Here is a 12,584-nt window from a genome sequence, read left to right as displayed (position 1 = left end):
CGTTTCGTGTCTTTCGCTCATTCCAGCAGAATGACAATTGCTTCGGAACCGGAATCTGTTAGACAACGCTTAGTCGATAGATTCCTGTCCTCCGGCAATACAGAAAGTCTGATTCTTTGGGCGTATAATACCTGACCAGTAGGGTTAGTTTCTCATTCTTGATTCATCTAATCTTTGTTTCTTTTGCGTAGCAAAATTTTCATACAACCTATTGTTTTAATTTATAGAGCACACTGGTTTTTGCTTGCTATCAACCCTATAAGAGAGGTGGTATATTTTCTGAATTCGGTAGATGGTGAGTGGAGCAATTATCTGGCTATGAAGGAAATGATTGATTTGTAAGTGAGATCGTTCTAAATATTCGTGTATATTTATATATTTAATTATTTGTGAGATTGATCTAAATATATGCTTTTATATTTTTGTTAGATCAATACAAGTGTTCCGAAGTCAACGAGACGCACAGGTATCCCGGACTAAATCAAACAACATTACTTGGATCAAAGTGCAGGTACATTATTTTTCACAATTTTGCTTATAATATTTATGCTACTTGATAAAACAAGACAACTATAAAATCTTATTTGTTTTTCTATGTAGTGTCTGATATTGCGAAACAGTTCAAATTGCGGATACTATGTTTTGAGGTTTATGAAAGAAATCCTTCAAATGAATCAGTTAGAGATTCCAATCACGGTATGGATTTATAACTTAATTAGATAACTTCTAATAATTTATTACATTTAACTAAATCATTCATATTATGTTTTTGTTTTGTAGTACCTTGACGAATTCCGTGTTGCTTCTTACACGAGACTTAAGTTGGAAGAAATCAAAGAGGATTTGTGTCAATTTTATATTCATCAGCTATTCATGTAGGATTTGTGTCGATTTGAAGTATAATATTATAGTACTCTAGGATATGTGAAACTTTCTGTATTCATACTATACATGATTTAGTTTGTTTGACAGGAACTATAATGATGTATATATATAATTTTGGATATTATAATGGTATTATATTAGTATATATATAGTCCTACCTATGGTTGAAAATATATCGTCGAAAATATATTACAGGTCGAAAATATTACAGGTTGAAAATATATTACAGGTCGAAAATATTACAGGTCGAACTGGGAGGCTGAAATTACAGGTTGCACTTTAAAATACCTCATTTAGCAACGACAGCGCTTTTAAAAAATGTTCTTAAAGGGCCACCTACTAAAGCGTTTTATTACTAAAAGCGCTGCCTAAGATTAAAAAAAAAGAAAAAAATTTAAAAAAAAAAACGCAACCTACGAAAGCGCTTTTGGAAAAGGGCTCTTATAGGGGAGGCTACAAGAGCGCTTTTTCCAGAAAAAGCGCTCTTGTAGGGGGTCTACCAGAGCGCTTTTTCTGGAAAAAACGCTCTTATAGGGAGGTCTACCAGAGCGCTTTTCTGGAAAAAGCGCTCTTATATGGGGGGCTACCAGAGCGCTTTTCTGGAAAAAACGCTCTTATATGGGGGGCTACCATAGCGCTTTTAAAAGCGCTTTCGTTACCTACGCCAGCGCTGGCTTTAGCAGCGCTCTTAAAGCCCAAAAAAAGCGCTCTTATAGGGCTTTCGTGTTGTAGTGAGTATTCTGGCAGCTTTTCCAAAATAGCTTCTCAAATAAGCTATTCTCCAAAAATACTTCAAAATCAATTACACTGCATTTGACTTATTCTAATCATCCAACGTAGTTTACCTTCAAGTGAACTATATTTCTTCATAATAAAGTATATGATTGTCGGTAATGACAATATAAAATTCTTGGAGTGGTTTACTTTCAAGTGAAATATATTCACAAGGTTCCCTTAGATGGCTTTTGAACCGTTTAGAGTCGTTATTTGTAAGGGTTATACCCCTAGTGCAATTTCTCTATAATCAATTGCTTATTGAAAAAGAAAAAGAGTATGATAATTTTTAAACTATAAGTGTCGGTGAAGACGGTGTAAAATTTTTGGAGTAGTGTAACTTTAAGTAAATATACACATTATGGTGGAATATGAAAATTCTCTTTGAACTATGATTGTCAGTGGAAAAAAAATTAATGTTTAATTTTCAATTAAGGAATAGATTGTTGGTAATAGTTAATTTGTAAAAGAACAGAAGTCTAAAATTTTATAAAAGATTCATGTTCTTCGTGATAAATTATATAAAATTAATTTGTACTAATATTAAATAAATTACGCACAAATATTCAAACAACAACCTAGAAACAATTTAAAATTTTGATGAGACCTAGGATTCAATAAAGGAGCGTCACCCTTTATTAGGCGTAAATACGTCATTCGCATGAATAACTAAACAATTATAGAATGAGTAGGAAACGCAATGATTTGTAATCTTAATAGCTAAACTTATGAGTACTACTAAGAAAAAATGGGACCAACCAATTTTAGAATATGATCTAAAAATTGCTTGACCTACTACCCCTAAGGAGACCTACCTACTCAAAGTTTGTCCTATATAAGATTGCTTTCAAGTTGAATTATCACTTCTTTTTCTCTTATAAAAAAATTCTTATTATCACTATTATCTTAACATTCACGGATTATCATGATTGATAGTTAATTAGTCTCAGTTAATTGAATTATTCCGTTAACTAATGATTATAGACAATTTATGGAATATCATCATGCAAGAGTACTAGAAACTCACATCTTTTTGTAGATTCTTTATTGTATAAAATTTAAATGAGGCCCACAAATTTAAGTAAACCCACATTAACTTTATAAAGTCCGTTTAAATTTTTAATTAATACTCATCCGTCTCAAATTTTTAAATATTTTGAATATTTTACTTGAATTAAAAAGACTAAATTATGATGTTAGTCTCTTTATTTTGTCTGATTCACGAAATTAGTCCACATATTTTAAATTCAAACAGTTTTTGTCCCTTTATTTTAAATTTAAATAGTTTTAGATATTCTCTCACGTTTTTTCATAAAAAATCAACATTTTTTTTAACTTATATTTTTATCTACAAAATTCAATAATATATATACATACATATATATATATATATATATATATATATATATATATATATATATATATATATATATATATATATATATATATAATGGTTTCTCATATTTTACAATTAATTTGTTATTAAAAAATAAAAATATTGTTAATTTTAATTGCAGAAGTATGAGAGTGGAACCAAAACTGTTTAAATATAAAATCGATTGACTGAAATTGTTTAAATTTAAAATAGAGAAATCAATTTCGTGAATCATGTAAAATATGAGGAACTGAAACTGTAATCAAGTCAATTAAAAAATATAATTAATTTGTATATAAGAAAGAAAAAGTATTTATAACTTAATATTATCGTCTGTCATTAATTATATAAAAAATAATTATTAAAAGAATTAAAAAAGAGTAGTACTGCTTTATAGTCTTTTTATATAAAAGTTAATTTTAAATTTATTAAATAATTATTATATTTAAGTTATATAATTTGAATACATTGAATATATTGATCATTTAATCAATTTAAACATACATGGATTCTGGTATAGTAAAGTAGTTTATCATGCTTTTGTTCAGAGAGAAAGAGCTAGACCATTTCATCCAGTTGTTGGTGTCCCTTTATTTGAGTTGGAGCATCGTCTTTCAGAGTTTGCGTGTCTTTGAAATCGACCTCTAAAAGACATGAGTCCCTTGTTATTGCACCTGATGCTCCAGAAGTCCAACCTACTGATGTTATTTTTGGTGTTTATTCAAGAGGCCCCACGGACACCTCACTTCTTTGTCTCAATGTAAACCATGTTTAAATTTCCTGAAATGTGTGGGATGAAGAGATAAAATAATTATGCATTTATTCTTCTAAGCATATGTGTTATAAGATATGAAGAGATAAAATAATTATGCATTTATTCTTCTAAGCATATGTGTTATAAGATTTGAACATTATGATGTTAATGTATTTGTTACAGCACTAAGAGTCGTTAAATGTACCAACCAGGATAGGAAATTGTGAAGCTACCGCAGCTTGATGAACCATGGTTTAAGGATGTCATGTAGTTATCTGGGCGGCAAGATTTAGCCAGAAGTGTGTATATTTTTATTAACCATGGTTTGCCATCTACTTTCATCAAGAGACGGCACTCAAAAACTTCTTCATTCCATCTTCCGGTCGGTGAGATGTCCATCTCATGTGATGATGTGCCATCACTTCTGCATTTTCCGGTTAGAGGGATATTTTTAAACTACTTCAGACTCACTACACCTGGGGCACTAGATATGATGGTGCAATATTTGGAAGCTAACTCTAGTGATGTAGACGGCACCAGAGGATGTCATGCCATATTTATATTCTTGGAAAGGTTTTACATATACCACCTAGATGCGGCAGTTAAGGTTGGTGGTGATGATGCACAGGTAGCACATCATAGAGTTTGTGCATTAAGGTCATACCTCTTGTATGTGGTTGGTGCTTCTACATTCGTGGATAAAAGTGCATAATATGTTGATGGTGTCTACCTGAGATACTTTATTGACTTGGAGAGGATTAATCAGAATAGTTGGGGGGCTTTTGTTTGGTTTACCTCTGCTCCAAGTTAGGTTAAGCTTATTTATGGAATACTAGATCTATAATAACAAGTAATACCCTATTTACGGTAATATAATTTCACTTTTATTGTTACTAATATTTCATAACACTTGTGCTACACCATACTAATATTTCATTCAAATTATTTTCTGGCATGGATCCAGTTTTGGGTCGGCCACGTCGACCACCAGGAAGGGGTTTCACTCCTTCAAGAATCTTTCCAGGACATGAAGATTATAATGATCACAAGGGATCTCAAATGCAAGTGCATCCAATGGTTCTCTGGATTTCACGTCTAAATAGTTAGTTCGTTATTTCCACACACACACAGATATAGATATATGTATGTATATAATGCGTCAACTTGAGGTAACATGTTTTCTAATTCAATTTCATTTTACCCTTGAGCGTTGAAGTGCTAACCTTGCAAGTCCCCCCACTCCACCATATCAGAAGTTGCAATCTACAATCACCGTCGTTCCTCCTCTTATTCTGGATCCAAAATGGAACACTGACGCCATTTATGGGAATCAATTTCTGATTCCTACGATTTCCATAAATTCACATTCGCTCTCAAACTTTACAATTCTCTTCCTTCGAACATTGGAGCAAAAGAAATCACGATCAACTGCGAGGATCCATCATGTCTTGATTCATCCAAGCATAATATCAATTTTGTTTTCTCAAATTTTCAGATCTTGGGTTTTTAGAATTCTTTGTGATGTCAGGATCTAAGGCTACCATATCTTCCGTTGCGTACGAAGTTGCCGCCACCACTCTAGCAGCAAGCAATCAACCATCTCTTCCTCTTGTGTAAAATTTTGTAGATCCTGGAATGTTTGTTTTGCTCCATCCAAATTTGGTTCAAGCTTCGCATTTGTCCAAATCTATTCAAGTTACTCCGATAGAGACTCCTGGTCCACCTCTGGTTGCAAACCTAAAGCATTGTCTGACCTCTACACTCTACAGATGAACCTTGGCATTCAATGTGCTAACAAACAGTTAAACAACGTGTTTAACATTGTTTGACAACAAAACTCACATGATCCCTTCAACGCTTATAAGAAAGCCTTCACAATGCTCCCTTCCACGAAAATACTCTCTGAAAAGTTGATTCAAGAAAAACTCATATTGCCATCCCAGAATAGTCGGTAAAAAGAGAGACAAAACCCCTCGATTGAAGGATTGGCGTAAGAGTATGAAGTAACAAATATCCCCCTTACCGCCCTGGGGGAGACTGGGGCAGTCATTCTCCTTCCTCGGCTCAAGCAGAAACTCACTCGAGGAAGGTCCAACTGAAGAACTCGTTATCAGTAAGAATATTGGAGAGCAAGATCCTAAAATCCATGGAGAAGTCATCCAAGATGGGTGATTATGACCAAAAGGACATCATGATGAGCATGTGCGGATGGTGAATGACCAATTGAGTTACTTCAGCACCGATAATACATCCTAGTGCAAGTCTTTTGTGTCAACCTTGATCGGGTTGGCCCTATTGGGGTTCAACGGTCTTCTCGACATAAGTATCGATTCTTAGGAGGACTTTTGTAAAAAAAATTCTACACATTTCACAACTTGAAAGCGACGAGTTGTAACTGAAGTTTCCCTGAGCGGGATCATCCAGGAAAAGAAAGAGAATTTGCGATCTTACATCGACCGATTCATGCATGTCTTAGTTAAGGTGGACGGACCCAAGAAGGTCTTCAATGTTGGATCTTTGAGAATGGTATGTTGAGAGACCATTCCTTCAGGCCTAAGTTAGGGAAGAAGAAGGTAAAATATGTCTAGGAAATGTAAACCATGGTTGAACCTTACATACTCAAAGAAGAAAAGCTTAGCATGCATTGTGACAACCCTTCCTCTAGCGAATCTCACTCCATACACCAGGTCGGGAAGGAGTCCCACCGGTATCGAGACGACTCCGATCGAGGGATGTATTACAGGTAGACCCATGTGACGGTCTCCTGAGAAAAAATTTATCAAGATTGTGCAAATAATGAGTTTAGAAAAGGAGGAATCTGACTTCTTTACCCCATTAGAGAGATACCTCACACGGATAAATTAAAATGTTGTCGTTTCCACCAGATCCATGTCCATAACATCGAAGATTATGTTCGTTTGAAGGATTCCATAGAAGGACTAATCAAGAGGGTCGACTAGTTGGGTATGTCAAAGGGCACGCAGAATAGAGAGGAATTGTCTAAGGGTATTTCTCCCTCAAAAATCGTGGAGACCAAAACAAGCAGATGAATGTATCGATATCTACCTGAGTGAGTCATTCGCCAATTCAGTTATTTGTAGGGTATTCCTAGAGCCCCCACTTTTTTTACTCCTCCCACAGTACATCGTAGAGATGTAGATGAAATATTTGCGGAGTATCTTGATAATCCGGTCTTAGAGGAGGTATGTAGTGTGCGGCTCCTCGACCATGGAGTTCTGCATTCGACTACGTTTAATGATTTTTAGGAGTGTCACATCCTTACATGACACCGGATGTAGAGGGAGAGTCACCTAGATCAGCTCATCAGGAGATAGTATAGAAGGAGCAGGCTAGGGTAGATCATGTTGTTGATATGTTACCTACGTGTCTATGTATTATGGCTATTGGGCCAGCGGGTATGGAGAGAAGAGAGTTTCATGAAGGAACTCCTAGGAGGGCCACCGTAGAGGCCATGATAGCTGAGGCATGGAATGCCTTGCATTACAAGAGGCAGCGGAGGAACTAGGGGTCGGATATACCAAGTAGTTGACTTTTTCTTTGTATTTTTTGATAATTTTTATTTTTGTGAATAATGTGTGGTTTGCATTTTGACTTGATATATGTTATTTTGTTTGAGTTACATAAGTGTGTGGTTTGATTGAATTATATATGATATTTTGTTATCAATATATGGTTTGATTGAATTATATAAAATTTATTAAAATATGTCAAATTTATAAAATAAAAAATACTGTCCATGAGAGAAATTTATTGTCCTAAGAGTTAATACAAAAGTTAACTTCCGTAATATCTCTTAATTGTAAAATGAACACATTATCATAAGATCATAATAAGTCATATGGATTAGTCTGAAACTAAACCCACATACTCTCCATTCTATGAATAGGGAGGCTAACACCATTCTAGTTTTTGATAAAATAATGGTGGCTCACTTACAAAGTGTTTTGGTGTGTATAGGAGGTGCCCGGAGCTTAACTTTTGTATTATTTCAAAAGTATTTTCAAGTTTGTTAATGGTGGCTCTTCACCGTTAATTGTGGAGGAAGAGCCAAATTTTTAATTATTTGATTTCATCTTAAAGATGGAATATTGGAATATTGAGTATTAGATCTTAAACAAATTATTAGTCTATTATTTTTATAAAATTAAATCTAATAATATTTATTATAAATATAATATATTATAATTTTAATTATTATATAATTTTAAAAAATATTATGATATTTTTAAATAATATAAAAAATATTCAATATAACACAAACTAATAAAATTATAAATTTAAATATAAATAATTAAATTAATCATTTTAATATATAATTTTATTATATAAAGATAAAATTTTGTGAAATGAAAGAACTTAATGTGTTGTTTTAATAAAGCAAATAAGTATTAATATAATTTTTAAAATTTAAAAGTTTATATTCATTCTTTAAATTTTAAAAATTGCCATTTTAAAGGGAAATTGTAAAATAAATTTAGTATTTTAATTTCTTTAAAGATACTTGTTAGCAAAATTCATATTTCCTCCGGTCACATTATAAGCCAAAATAAATACTTTCACACGGATTAAGAAAGTTAGTTAAGTGTAATTAATTTTCTTGATTTTATGTACAATCAAAGTAAAATTTACTATAATACCTTATTTATATTTGATTAATAAACTACGGCCAGTAAATGTTTTTGAATTAAATTAAGGGTATAATAGTAGTACAAGCATTTATTAATCTAAAAGTTAATGACTTTTGCTTATAATAGTCACCAAGATTTAAGGTCATTTTTTTGCTTATAATAATGACCGGAGGGAGTATTTCTATTAGCTAAGATTACATAGGAAATGGTGATGCAGTCGAAAACTCCAAAGGAATAACAAGCGGTAAATCTAGAATAAAAACACATGGTTGCAAGAGAAAAATATGTCAGATAAACTATGGAATCCACCAGAAAGATAAAAGAATTTTGATTTTATTGTAATAAAAGATAATCTTTATGGTCATGCCAAAAGTCTTTAAGTACAAAAAACAAAGAAACTCTAATAGACTTAAAGAGACCCTAATAGGCTTTTAATCCAAAACAGAAATAAAACCAAAAATTGCCATAATATTAAAATAAAAAATTGTTTAAATATTAAAACTAAAATTGCTTAAATATTAAAATGTTTTCCAACGTGCAATTTCCTCTTCGATGTGTACAGCCAATCTTCCTACATGAGTCTCTTCCACCCCTGAAGAACTCGACCCCGAGTTCTCTTCTTGATAAAGAGCTTCATCTAGCTGCAATTTATTGTAAGTAACAACTAGAAACCTCTCCTTACACAGAAACGTCGTCGCATCTTCTCCCACATTGAAAACTTTAACTTCTGTGTGTTTTCTCGCATAGGAGGCAAATCGTTTGGTAGCTCATTTGGGGTGAAATTCTTGAAATCCTATAGGACCCCTATCAGTTCTTCTAGAATTGTTGTTTTCTCCTTTACAACACGCATCGCCTCTTTAGTCAGTATTGGTGTAATACCCGGTATTATATTGTCCGAATTATTATCATTAACATAATATGATATGATTAGTGAGACAAATATAATACACCTTTTATTAGTAGACTTAATGTAACAATTAGGCCAATTAGGAACTATGGGGGCATTATAGTACTTTCACCCTTAATATAGAATTGGGACTTGTTTGGATCCCTCATTCTTTCCTTATTCAAACCGCAATTTTGTGAATGAGAAGAGAAGAGAGGAAGAAACGTGAAAGGAGAGGAAGAGAAGAGAAGAGTCCCAATTTGGTCCAAGCTCCACACTTGCATGCAACAGAATTTGTCCAAGCTTTGATCCTACCATAATCTTCATCTTGCTCTCAGCTCCATCATCATCATCATCATCATCATCATCTTCTTCATCTCTAAGGTGAGTCCTTAGATAGTAACTTGGGGTTTTGCATGTGGGGTTTCAATTGGGGTTTAGGGATTATGAGTAAGGTATGAATTAATATTGTTAATCATGTTAGTTCTGCTATAATCCTTGTCTACAGATGCTTCTAAATGTGTTTATGTGATACAATTTCGTTTGGACTGTTATACAAGTGTAGGGGATCATCTACAGGTTGTTTGGGACTGGTTTAGAGTACCTAAAACGCAGAAAATTGATTCTGCATTAGAGTAATCGGTTACTGGGACCTGGGTAACCGATTACCTTGTGTAATTTGGCGTGGATGGGCATTTTTTAAGCCAGTAATCGGTTACTCTGGTACCGGTAACCGATTACCCTGGGCAAAAGTGTAAAAATCAGCAAACTTTAGAAAGTCGTAACTTTCGGCTCAGGTATCGGAATTGCGTAAACTTTATATCGTTGGAAAGCTAGCGACGTGTACTTTCTAATAAAATTGGTCCCCAAACCAGAATGTTTGATTTAAAAATAGTGGAACCCCCACTTAGTGAATCAACGAATTAGTATTAGAATTTATGTCTCTATCATTCGATTAATAATTCACATGTCATGCGTGGCATATATTATCTATTACTTACTATGAATGTGACATCCATATTTGATAATGTTATGCCATTATGTTTTATACATGAAAATCTATGGACTCCATCGTTTTGGTTAAACGATTGGATTGATTGCATTGTTTGTGACCTTGACTTTATGTCATATTTTTGTATGTTTGAATCGAAGTGGCCGGCAGGCTAGATTGGGACGCTGCTCTGACCGTGTAGTCTATGAGCCCTCCCGGACCGTGTAGTCCAATGGAATAACCCGTTCATGTGTATTGTTCGATATGGTGTGCATCTGAGCTACCGTTGCAGTGTGCTTGTGAGTTTCCGTACGGGGTTTTACTCACTTGCCATTAACACACTTGCGTGCTCGGTATGGTGGGGTTATGCGGCTACGTAGGCTAATGCATAATGTGGTAACTCACCTCTAGTAAAGTCACGTAGACTAACACTAGGCTTTCGCCCGATGGGCTCAGGCGTCAAGGTGGCGGTTTGTACTCGGCGTAACTCACTAGCGTGAAGGAGGTTAACGGGACAATGACGTCAATTAGGCCAGGTCATCGCACGGCCATTTAGGCTTGTGTGGACTCGTTTAACCATCCTGTTGTGTGCTTGTACAAGTCCCTTGACAAATAGGCAGGAGGTTACTCATCGAGGATGCATTTATTCCATAATCCTAGTCGGGGTTGTTTACACTTCTGGATTCCCCGTATGTGGATGCGGGTTTGCATACTTGTTTGCTATACTACGTGTATTTGTGTGAGACAAGTCCAATGGTGGACGAGTCACTTGTTTTCTCCGTACTTGTACCGGATGTGAGGTTGAACCCCGGATCAATGGTGGATTCGGTTTTGTTGATGCATGTACCCTGTAGAACCGAGTGGACCCATAGGATAGGAGGACTCACTGAGATTTAGTAATCTCACCCCAATCAACTTATATTTTTTTCAGGTGCAGTTTAGTAGTGTTTGGTCTGTAACAGGTTTGGACTGAAGATTTGGAAGTGGTGATGGCTCGGAGACCTCGTCAGATCTCTTTTTCCGCTGTGCAGATCCATTGAAGACAAATGTTCTATAATTCTTATTAGAATTTCATGTTGTATTGTATTATGGATCTTTCTATATCTATAGATTTTGTATGTACTCAGTATCAATTTTTAACGTTTCATGCATAATATACTAGTCAGTTATGTATGGGGTGTTACAGTTGGTATCAGAGCAGGTCGATTCTCGGCCGAGCCATGAGACATCACTAGCAATTCCTTTCCTCCTAACATGTGTGTGTTGCTAGCCTGATTTTACTGAAATCTCATTCAGTTGTTGAACTTGATCAACTCATCGACTGAGTGTGAGACAGTAGAATTACGGTAAAGCCGCCACGAGGACTCGTAAAACCTGCAAGGTTGTGAACCTAAGTTGTTGGAGTGAGATGAGTAATGAATTGTTTGGACGTTGTAAGTGGATAATATTGGAGTTGTCAAAATTAAGAGGAGCATTTGACGCAAAGGAGTAATACCCGAACTACCAAGGTGTGGATGGAGACAGCTAGAACTCCCAGGATTTTGATTGGACGAAGTGAACTTTCTCTAAGTCTTGGTAATAGCAAGGGAAATCCAAATAGGATTGAGTAGGAGCCTCGTAAGTGAGATTCTCCGAAGGTGCTGAGCTGTAAATTAGTAAGATTCAGTACTGATGATGTTGTTGGTGTTAAGTATGACTGGTGAGCTGATAGGACAGAATAACCTTTGGAAGTGCGGACACAGAAGTCAGACCTTTTTGATTGCGCTGGTACGGACAGTAATTGGACGGGCGGAGTATTAGATCTTGATTTAACTCGAAGTACCCTAAGCGAGAGTAGTTACCTAGTAAATGTTGGTGGAAGGTACGAGTGTGGTAACTTACGATTGGGCGAGGTTTGAATACCCGGTCGATAGAAGAGGATATGTATTTCTGTTCTTATCATTTTATATTTAAGTTTTAGAACTACGCTAGATAGAATATGAAATGATGAAGAAGCGTGAAATGCAGTAACCTAAGTTCTTGTTAGTTGTTGTTCGTCTGACCCCGAGTGAAGCCATAGAACTACGCTTGGCGTTGGGCGTTCAGGCGAGTAGGAACTAAGATCTATCTGGAATGTCAGCAGGATGATCGCAGTTGCATTGGTTGTTAGGAACCATAGTATTCCTATATGGACTAAATTATCCTTGGAATCTCATGCATGCGTGGGACGAATGGGTACGCGCACTGCATGGTGATCCGAAGTTGAACTTCAAATCTTCGTGCTTGCCGTG

This window comes from Vicia villosa, linkage group LG6, assembly GCF_029867415.1.
Source record: "Vicia villosa cultivar HV-30 ecotype Madison, WI linkage group LG6, Vvil1.0, whole genome shotgun sequence".
Taxonomy (NCBI): domain Eukaryota; kingdom Viridiplantae; phylum Streptophyta; class Magnoliopsida; order Fabales; family Fabaceae; genus Vicia; species Vicia villosa.
Note: the sequence above shows the minus strand (reverse complement) of the source record.